The sequence below is a fragment of the Empidonax traillii genome, unplaced genomic scaffold (assembly GCF_003031625.1).
Source record: "Empidonax traillii isolate 1590-97213 ecotype Southwest subspecies unplaced genomic scaffold, ASM303162v1 scaffold1631:size80446, whole genome shotgun sequence".
Lineage (NCBI taxonomy): Eukaryota > Metazoa > Chordata > Aves > Passeriformes > Tyrannidae > Empidonax > Empidonax traillii.
The window spans coordinates 42,942-54,500 of record NW_020956824.1 but is presented as its reverse complement, the minus strand read 5'-3'; the positions used below and the strand labels follow the sequence as shown (position 1 = coordinate 54,500).

At 39.5% G+C, this 11,559-nt stretch overlaps 1 long non-coding RNA gene across 1 annotated transcript in view; it reads right to left on the bottom strand.

Moving 5' to 3' along the window:
- Positions 1–388: 388 nt before the first annotated feature.
- LOC114070625 overlaps positions 389–11,559 on the bottom strand; it is a 13,337-nt gene continuing 2,166 nt past the window's right edge. The window contains exon 3 of the long non-coding RNA XR_003573947.1: positions 389–472. This is a non-coding gene — a long non-coding RNA (uncharacterized LOC114070625). The remainder of the gene's footprint in view (positions 473–11,559) is intronic.

Sequence of the window (11,559 nt, the reverse complement as noted above, 5' to 3'; positions counted from 1 at the left end):
GAAAGCTGATGAGTGGAGTCCCACATGATGGGTCATTGAGGCTGCTGAAGGAGAGGGCGAGTCAAGCCAGTTTGCACAAATGAAAGCCATCCAAGCAGCCCTAAAGATTGCTGAACAAGAAAAGTGGCCTGTACTGTATCTCTTTACTGACTTCTGGATGGTGGCTAACGCCCTGTGAGGGTGGCTACAGCAATGGAAGAAGACCAATTGGAAACACGGGGGTAAACCCATCTGGGCGCTGCATTGTAGCAGGACATCGCTACACGGGTGGAAAACATGACTCTGAAGGTGTATCATGTCAATGCTCACATGAACAAAAGTCACACCACTGAAGAACAGCAGGTGGACAAGGCTGCCAGAATTGGAATAGACCAGGTAGACTTGGACTGGGATTGGAAGGGTGAGCTATTTATAGCCCAATAGGCCCATGAAACATAAGGACATTTAGGAAGAGATGCAACATACAGATGGGCTAGTGATCAAGGGGTGGACCTGGCCAAGGAGGCCATCACACAGATCACCCATTAATGTGAAACGTGCTGCAATCAAACAAGCCACGTGAGTAAAATCTCCCTGGAATAGAGGGCAGTGGCTGTTTTTCAATATGGCAAGGCCTAGCAAATTGACTATATTGGACCACTGCCCTAAACACGCCAAGGCAAGAGCTACATACGCATGACCGGTTGGTTGGAAACATACCCTGTAAAGCAGGCCACTGCTCAAAATACCATCTTAGGCTTTGAAAGACACATTTTGTGGTGACATGGTGCCCTAGAAGGAATTGAATCAGACAATGGGACATTTCTAAAATAACCTCATAAACTCCTGGGCAAAGAAACATGGCACTGAGTTAGTGTATCACATCCCTTACCACCCACTCTGGAAAAGATTGAGAGATATAATGGATTGTTAAAGACGATGTTGAGAGAGTTGGGCAATGGGACATGGAAGCATTGGGATACAATGTTCAGCCTGAGGAAGAAAAGGCTTTGGGGACATCTTGTCAATGCATGTCATACCTGAAGGGAGGGTGCAAAGAAAAGACCCAGACTCTTTTCAGTGGTGCTCAGTGACAGAACCAGAGGCAATGGGCACAGACTGAGACACAGGAGGTTCCACCTGAGCATGAGGAAACACTTTTTTTACTGTAAGGGTGACTGAGCACTGGATCAGTTTGTCCAGGGAGATTATGGAACCTCCATCCTTGGAGATCTTCAAAAGCCATCTGGTCACAGACCAGGGCAGCTGGCTCTAGGTAATCCTGCCTGAGCAGGGGGGTTGGACAAGATGACCTCCAGAGGTCATAGAATCATAGAACAGTTTGGGTTGGAAGGGACCTTAAAGATCATCTAGTTTTAACCCTCCTGCCATGGGCATTCCACTAAACCAGGTTCTTCAGAGCCCAATCAAACCTGACCTCGAACACTTCTAGGGGTGGGGAATCCACAACTTCTCTAAGGTCTCTTCCAACCTTAACCATGCTGTGATTCTCTAAATGTATCAAGCTCCCCCATGACTCAAGGAAAGTATTAAATGCAGTCCCTTGGGGTTTTGGCCCATGTTATTGGAACTTCTTAAATTATTGTTGAAAGTAATGTTAACTTGCATTTCTTCTCAATGAAACAGACTTCAAATACTCCTATAATTAGCTGCTTTGTCTCACTTGAGGGGACAACACAAAACTTCCTATTCCTTAAATCATTAATAAAGGCATTGAATGTTTGCATATTTACTTAACAAAATGCATCCGAAAACATAATAAAAGCTGAAACATATACAGGTTCTGTAAAAGCCACTGAACAAAATTATTATGTGATGTACGTAATTACAAAATAAAGAATTGGAACTGCAGTGCAGTTAGAACAGATAAGGAAGAGTAAACAAAACATAACAAGGCATTCAAAGCATCATGCACATTATGAAATAGCCACAACTACTTTTAGCCCTTTTTGAGCATTTCACTAATACAAGGTGAATGTTACAGATTGACAACACAATGAATTTAAGATGCCGCAGAACTACCTTATCAACTTCTCTCTGTGTTGCTCCTTCCTTTTTCAAACGTTCTTGTTCAACACACTTTGCATTGTAGTTTTCCTTTGATTTTTGTAAGGCCTGAGTGATACTTTGAATATTTTGCACTGCTTCTAATGTTCCTGAAACATCTTCTTTAGTCTGTCAAATATTACACAGTTGTCAAAAACAAACCATTTTTATTTTAACATTAACAAGTCATTGGACATGCATAAGTAAAAAATTAATAACCTTTTTATAAGTTTTGATTTGTTCATCTCCATACTTATGAACTTCTTTTATTAGCTCTTGTAATCTCCGCATGAGGTCCAAGTGACAGCTTGCCAGTTTTTCTGTTGAGGTTTTGAAAACATCCCAAACTGGTGCAAATGTCCTAGATTAAGGGGACAAAAGATAATAAAAAATTGAATTCTCATTTGGATTTGTACTAACTTCTGGACTTCTACTAACTAACCAGGAGGGACTGGTTGAAGATGTGAAGGTTGGGGGCAGCCTTGGCTGAAGTGACCATGAGATGGTAGAACTCAGGATGCTGCATGGAGGAAGAAAAGCAGTAAGCAGGACTAGAACCCTAAACTTTCGGAGAGCTAACTTTAACCTCTTCAAAGACCTACTTAGAGGAATCCCATGTAATGGGCTCTAGAAGAGTAGGGAGTCCAAGAGAGCTGGTCAATATTCAAGCATCACTTCCTCTAAGCTCAAGACCAGTGTATCCCCATGATCAAGAAATCAAGCAAAGGGGGCAGAAGACCTTCGTGGATGAGCAGGGAGCTTCTAGTAAATCTCAAACTAAAGAAAGAAAGACCTTCTTTGCCTCAATCTTTCCTGCTGAAGATGGTCCTCAGGTATCCCAGACCTTGGAGGTAAGAGAAGAAGGCTAGAGAAAGGAAGACTTCCCCTTAGTTGTTGAACGTTGGGTTAGAGATCAATTAAAGGGACTTAACACCCATAAGTTCGTGGGCCCTGATGGCATGCACCCACGTGTGCTGAGGGAGTTGGCAGCTGTTGCTCTGCCTCTGCCTCTCTCCATCATCTTTGAAAAATCATGGAGAATGGAAGAGTTGCCCAATGACTGAAGGAAGTCCAATGTTACTCCCATCTTCAAAAAGGGCAAGAAGGAGGACCTGGGAAACTATTGGCCAGTCAGCCTCACCTCTATCCCTGGAAAGGTGATGGAACAGATCATTCTGGAGGTCATCACCAAGCATGTAAAAGAAAAGAAGTTCCTGGATTCACCAAGGAGAAATCATGCTTAACCAATCTGACAGCCTTCTATGATGACATGGCATGATGGGTCAACGAGGGGAAAGCAGTGGATGTTGTCTACCTCGACTTCAGCAAGGCTTTTGACACTGTCTACCATAGCATCCTCTTTTGTGAAGCTTGGGAAATGTGGGTTAGATGAATGGACAGTGAGGTGGATCAAGAATTGGCTGAATGGCAGAGCTCAGAGGATTGTGATCAGGGGAGTAGAATCCAGTTGGAGGCCTGTAGTTAGTGGCATTCCCCAGGGATCAATACTGCTTCCAGTCTTATTCAACTTGTTTCTCAGTGACCTGGATGAAGGGATAGAATGTACCCTCAGCAAGTTTGCTGATGATACAAAACGGGGGAGTGGCTGATACACCTGAAGACTGTTCTGCCATTCAGTGGGACCTTGGTAGGCTGGAGAGTTGGGCAGAGAGAAACCTAATGAGGTTCAACAAGGGCAAGTGTAGGGTATTGCACCTGGGGAGGAATAACCCCAAGTACCAGGATAGGTTGGGGGCTGACCTACTAGACAGCAGCTCTGCAGAGGAGGACCTGGAAGTCTTGGCAGGTCACAAGTTGATTATGAGCCAGCAGTGTGCCCTTGCAGCCAGGAGGGCCAATGGTATCCTGGGGTGCACCAGGAAGAGTGTGTCCAGCAGGTTGAGGGAGGTGATCCTGCCCCTCTACTCAGCCCTAGTGAGGCCACATCTGGAGTGCTGTGTTCAATTATGGTCTCCACAGTACAAAAAAGACAAGGAGCTACTAGAGAGGGTCCAGTAGAGGCCACAAAGATGATTAGGGGTCTGGAGCATCTGTCTTATGAGGAGAGATGGTGGGAGCTGAGCCTGTTTAGTCCAGAGAAGACTGAGAGGGGATCTCATTAATGAATATAAATATCTCAAAGACAGATGTCTTGGTTTAAAGACAATATATTTGGAAGGCAGGAACTCCAATAAGATAAAACCCCTCCCCTTTTATACCCCTTCCTTGATAGAGAAAAAAAACCAAAAATGCAAGTGAAAGTGAAAAAAAAAAACTATTTACTAAAAGGAAATAGCAATAACTACCAAAAAATACAGAGGGAAAAAAAAATGGCTTACCCACAAAAGCAAAGACACACCAAAAACTATTGGCACCCCCACCCCTTGAGAACAAAAAGGGGAAAACCAAAATGGTCAAGGGTCTTTCCTGCCTAACCAGCACCTGTCTGCCCAACCAAACAAAAGAATGGGAGAACATAGGCTCCAGATGACATAATGGTATGAATATTCATCACTAAAGTTTCCTCCAAAATCTGTAACTATAACAGCATGTGTCAAGAGGATGGTGCTAGACTCTTTTCAGTGGTGCCCAGTGACAAACTGAGGAACAATGGCCATAAACTAAAACACAATAAGTTCTACCTGAACACGAGGAACCCTTTCCATTGAGGGTGGCAGAGCACTGCAACAGGCTGCCCAGGGAGGTCGTAGAGTCTCCCTCTCTGGAGACATTCAAAATCCCTCTGGATGAGTTCCTGTATAACCCGCTCTAGGTGATCCTACCTTGGGAGTGGGGTTGGACTGTGCGATCTCCAGACGTCCCTTCCAACCCTAAAGATTCTGTGTTTTTTTTCTTTGCTGGTTACATTTTTTTTAAAATAGTGATAAAATGTAACTGATATGTCTACAGAATTTCAGCTCTGATCCTAAAACTGAAGCAAAGAAAAAATACAACAAGCTGCTATAGATGTTATTTAATGTTTCAAACGACATTTTACTAAACTTGTCAGTGTTCTATGTTTTACCTGTGTTGACTTGAGTAAAACACAGCAAAATTAACTTATTCTTCTCCATCATAAACACAACAATGACAAATGATATTCCTAAGGATGATGAAAGAGCAGCTCAAAAAAATTTAACATGTACAGGTATTTTTATGTGCATACTTAAATAGTGAAAAGAAAACAAAAGTTACTTGGCTAGTTGTTGTGGTTTGGACTCTCTTCCTGAATTTTCCCATGCCACCATGGCAGGGGGGGAGGGCCTACCTCAGTTTCCAGGTCAATGCTGTTGAAAAATAAATAGCATGCATAGCCTTTAAAGCACCAATGTTCAAACTAACATGGAGATACAGAACCTTTGAAGAGCAGGAACAACAGGTATCAAGTTATCCACTGATGAACACTCTCCACATTTGTAGATGTGATTACTACAAATAAAAATCATCTTTATCCTCTTCTAAGAAGTCTGAGCTATTGGCATAATCTAATGAAAACAACATCTATTAATCATTCAATTTAAAAAAAAAAAACATATCCTGTGTAAATTTTTTAAATTAAACTGGAATAAATCTATTGAAAAGTCTCATTCTTAACATGTCCGAGGACTGTACAGTCTTTTTTTTCTTAGCTGCATGATATTTTGCATAGCTTCACAGTAACTGAAGAACTAACAATCATTAAAGGTAGCAAAGTTATGCTACCTTGAACATCATCAATAAAATAGAATCAAACTTAATGCTTAACATGCTTAAATGTTTCTCTCTTCTACACACTTACCCAAGTTGTGTGTAATTGCTCACTGATTTGGCTAGTTTTGTCATTGACCTTGAATATGCCTCCTCTATTGCAGCCCTGTCAAAGAAAGCAATCAAAAGTACAATTTAAATTTTGAAGATATTTGAAGACGAATATGCACTGTAAAGGTGCAAAGCACAGGAATTTTTACTGTAGTTGAAAATTACTCCATTTTAATAACCACTCAAAAAGTATATGCAAAACCACAGAAGTAAATTTAAAACAATAATCTAAGAACACTTGACAGAATGTTGTAGGGAACAGAAACAAATAAAACCTAAGGGCTCAAGACTTGTAAAAGACTTCCAAAATTTCTTCATTCCTATACTCTCTGCTGTTCCCTTTTGCCTTTAACATTCTTTAGTAAGAGTCAGAACACAGTGACATAACAATCACCCACCTAACACTGTCTAAATACCAGGGATTTAGAGAGCAACAAAATGAAATATATAATGTAAACATTAAAAAAACCAAAATGAATGCTTACTGAGCAATCACAGGGCGAGAGGAAATAGCCTCAAGCTGTGCCAGGGGAGGCTCAGGTTGATAATCAGGAAGAACTTCACTGAATGGTTGGTCAGGCATTGGAGCAGAGTGTCCAGGGAGGTGGTAGAGTCACCATCCCTGGAAGTGTTCAAAAAGCAACTGGATGTGGCACTTAGTGCTATAGTTTAGTTGACATGGTGGTGCTCAAAGGGTGGACTCATTGATCTTGGAGTTCTTTTACAACCTTAATGATTCTATGATTCTATGTGTAGCACTTCCAAGGAAAGTATTTTTTTAGATGAAGAAATTAACACACGAAGAGAGCATCCACTAAACAAGCAATCAATTCTAACCCTGATTCTGCTGCTAGGCTTCTGGCTCTGTGCTCAGTTCACTAGGTCAAAGGAAACATCATTCATCTGAGGCTGTTCAGGTATTGCGGGCATAAGCTCTGTGAATACAGCCAATTACACTACTCTCAAGGGGCAATATTCCCCTGTAACTTAGGGAAAAACAAAGAAGAAAAGGATCATAAGCAGAGTAGTTTAAAAATAATTATTATCAATCAAGATGTTTATCAGGAGCAAGAAGAGAGATTATTTTCCCTAAACTAAAAAGGTGGCAAAAATCTTCAGTTACAAAGAAAATAATTTTCATTGCTCAGATAACACAAGAATTTTCAACAAGAGACATTAAACACATAAACAAGGCAAAGTTTAGAGATCCAACAAGCCTACAACACCTGAATGTGACAGCAAACACTGGACATTTCAGTCATAATTTATGAAAGCATGACGTTTGTGAGCAGCAAAATTAACATCAGCTAGGACACCAAACTATAGAATGCTATATTCACAGAAGTTCCATCTTCCACATTACTCCCAGAGCCTTTTTCATAATTCTTCTTTACACTTCATCCCATATTTTCTTTCTGGCTGGATAAACAAGACATGAGATGTACCTGGTTTTGAACTGTCCACAGGCCTGGTGGCTGGCCAACCTACACACATACTCAGTTGCCTGCTATCTCTCCAAATGAGTAACATATAATTACAACTACCTTTCTCTTAAATGGCACAACTAATTTGGGTTCTTATTCTCTACCTATATCCTAATTTTTAAAAACATCTTTGCACTCTCTACTTTTCCATCAAATTGGGTCAAAAATAGCACAGTTTTGTGAAAGCTATATGAGTGGATAGAGAACAAATAGTAAGAAACAGCAGGACTACATAAGCCTAGTATAAGCCTAAGTATGTGCAACAAATGACTCTACCTGACTTCATGGTGTGTGATTCATTTACCAAAGGCAGAACATTCAGGTATGCAGTGATGAAAGAAATGCACAGAGACATTCAAGTAGTTTTCGTCTAAAGAAGTCAGCTAAGATCTCAAAACACTAGACACTGTAAATACATTAATTATAGCCTTCATATTTAAAGACAACTTCAAAGAATCGCATCTATGTGACAGCCACATATTGTCCCTTTACAGCAAGAGGGGTATGTTTTTTTACTCAAGTCCTGAATTTAAACCCATGAAATCTTTGGAGATCAAGACCTTTAATGAGACTTGTTTTCTAAAAAGAAAAAAAGAGGATAACATATTTTATAGTATATATATATATTTCAGACAGAAAAAATCTTTTTTCACATAGGCAAAAGTGCTCTCTATGGGAATTATATGTTTTCTTGCTTTGTAGTGTATGAGTTTATATACATACACCACCAATAGCCAAAAAAAATCAAATTGAAATTCTTCCTGGTGGGTTTTCTCTACAGCTCATGAGAAGTACATGAGACACTTCTTGGGAGGGAGAGGGGAGGGAAGTTAAACTCACAGAAATAACAATGAAAAGAAATATTAAGAATTACCCCAAAATCTCCCTTCTCTCCATTTAGGGTCCAAAGAGCTACTTTGACTCCAAGGCAGTATAGGTTGAACCCTGAAAAATGTCTCACCATTTAAAGACACAAAATATGCAGTCCAACTTTAGCTTTCTATGTTTGCTTCCTCTAGTTTAAAAGCCACATTTTTCCTCAAAAAGCTTGTTATGAAATTTGAGCTGTTGCTCTTCTTTAACATTGCAGTCTAAGAATGAACTGCAGTACAGATGTTTCTAAACAGGTTTCCAAATATTTCAGGATTTCAGAAAGTTTCATTTTTTTTTGCTAGGATCTTCTGAAAGAAAAAAACAAAAATTAAAAAAAAACACATAGAAACCCTCCTTTCCCTCAATAATAATTCCATATAAAATTATACTATTTTATATAAGTAAACTACAGGTCTTATTTACTGTATTAGCATAAAACATCTCAGGATGTTATTTCTATTCTCAGGTGTTTAAAAACTCTTCATCCAAATTTTATTATCATAGTAGTACCCATCCTGCATACTACTACATTTTCTGATGACTACTGATTAAAATCTTTTTCCTACTTAAGTGGCTGAAATGAACATTTATTTGATCCCACAGCCCAGAAGACTTATTTGCCTTAAGCTGCAACTGCTTTTTGTTTGTAAGCAGAAAAATTCAAGAAAACACAATAGTACTTCATCTGGGTCCAAAAATCACTCAAACACCAGCTTTTGCCCTGTTGTATCTACAAATGTTGTCTAAGGCTTTTTTATTGATTTTATTTTTCTTCATTTCCCCCCCTCTCTCACTTGCTGCTGGATATATTTATATTCTGTTCCAGTATTTTAGCTAGCTCTGTGGAAGAGATCATATCAATATACTGCAGTTTTGTAATGAAATCCTAAAAAAGGTAACTGTATGTTTCCAGAAGGTGTAGCAAAAGCATTCTTAAACATTATGTTGATGTGACCTTGTCCTGGTTTCAGATGGGAGAGACTTAATTTCTTCTCAGTAGGTGGTACAGTGTTGTGTTTTGGATTCAGTATAAGAATAATGTTGATAACACACTGATGTTTTGGTGGTTGCTAAGTCATGTTTATCCTAATTCAAGGCAACAAAATCAAATATGTTTGTAATGAAAACATTCAAAAAGCCAAACTGAATGCTTACTGAGCAATCACATTTTTTATGATCTGATTATTAAAAGATGCCTATGTCTGAATTATGGTGCAAACAAGACCATGTACCAAAGTCAATAGTATGGATTTTAATTACAGTAAATGTGAGGTAGAGAGATAGAAATAAATAGGAAAGAAGGGGGGGAGAGAGAGAGATCAAGCAGAGATATTCACCACCCGGGGATCCAGATTGCATCTCATTGGTCCTTCTTCTTCTGGTCTTCTCAGTGATTGGGATCTCAGAGTCGTTCTTCTGGGGTGTCCCATTTATACAGTCCAAGTTCCAGGTATCCACAGGGCATAGATGCCATTCCCATAACTTGTGATGGCATGTGTATAAGCATTTGCTTCCTTTCCCACAGTTTGCCACAGTGGGAATTTTTGTCTGGATGCATTAACTAGGGTGAGCTAACCAGACTTCACCTCCAATAGGCCTGGAATTAGTGCCTTCCTGTTGCAAGTTCCTCTCTTCTGTGCTTATCTCAAGTTCCCGCTGTGGTGGCTTATGTTATGGCAAGTTCCTTCTGTGGTCTTGACAACATTTAAGGCAATTGTCATCTTTAAGTCTCTTAAAACAATAAAGAAATGGGGTCCTGTCTCGTCTTTTTTGCTGTTTTTTAAAGTCCTTTACATAGTGATGATAGAGTTTGAAAAACACAGTCAGATAATGCGCAATAAAGTGTATTATGTTCTACTATGTCTATTATTTTTAAAGTTCCAATACATTCTGATTTTTTGTGGATAAACTCTTCCCTCCATCGTTTCATTATATTTTCCTGCACTCGAACCCACATTTTTACATGTCTTTCGGAGATTTAAAATCCAAGGGTCCACATAGATTTCCTCCTTAGAGCCTGTGCTGGGGCAATTTCTGTGTAACAACACTCACATAAAACGTATCATGGCAGTGGGTCCCCCGGAACTCCTTCCCCCATCCATGCCCTCCTAATATTAAGATTAAAATATACACTATTTTAACTTTCCATCCTAAATCAATACTCAAAAGGCAGTGCCAACTTAGATTTAGAAGCATCCATACCAGAATTGAGTAATCACTGTAATTTTATTTCTTGATAATACAAAAGCAATTTCTTTCCTACTTTGTAGTACTTTTATTCAGGGGTAGAAGAGGACAAAAAGAGAGATGATAAATTTATCCTTCTTTCAAGTTACCATGACTATAAACATTTATTGGTGAGGCAGATGTTTTTATTTGTCCTTCACAGAAACACTTTCCAAGCAAAAAGAATTTTCATATGAAAATATGGAACATAGTAGTAGCAGTCACCTGAAACTTTGACAGAGGACCATGTATCTAAACCTGCTGCACTTGCAAAATAACAATGAATTTGGAGAAGGGGGTTGAATTGCAAAGCACAGTAATTCAATTACATTTAAAATCTCACCTACAAACAACTAAAAACTTATTCACCTTAAAACAAAACTCCCAAAGTATTCTTGATGATCTGGAAAAAAGTTTCCAAGGTTTGGAATTCTTGTTTACTGCACAGCAACAAGCACATATGTTCATACACCGCTGTCCTGGTTTCAGCTAGGATAGAGTTCATTTCTTCTCAGTAGCTGGTACAGCGCTGTGTTTTGGATTCAGTGTGAGAATAATGTTGATAACACACTGATGCTAAGTTTGCTAAGTGGTTGCTAAGTCATGTTTATCCTAAGTTAAGGAATTTTTTTCTTTTTGTGTCTCATGTTCTGCTAGTGAGGAGGTGCACAAAAGACAAAAACTGGAAGGGAGCTCAGCCAGGACAGGTGACCTGAAGTGACCAAAAGGGATATTCCGCACCATACAACACTATGCCCAGTATATAAACTGGGAGAGGTACCCAGAAGTATATGGGAGTTACCCAGTGGTGTATGTATTCAGCATTGCAGGCACCTCTGTGCTTTGGGAATCACCTACTGGGAATGACTAATATTCACACTTTTGACCTTTTCTCCTCAGAAAAACAACCTATGGGGGAGATACCTTCCTACATCTTTCTTCCTTCCTTCCTTCCTTCTCCTCCAGGCTGATTACAGTAGGGTTTGAGAATTTTAAAGATTTTGAATATGCTTTGAATACCCTTGAAACCAACCTGGTCCTTTTGCTAGGAGCCAGCATGTTGCTACATATGGTTCAGGTCTTGTTTAAGGTCAGACAGTTAATTAAGAACATCACTCAGAGATCTGCCCCA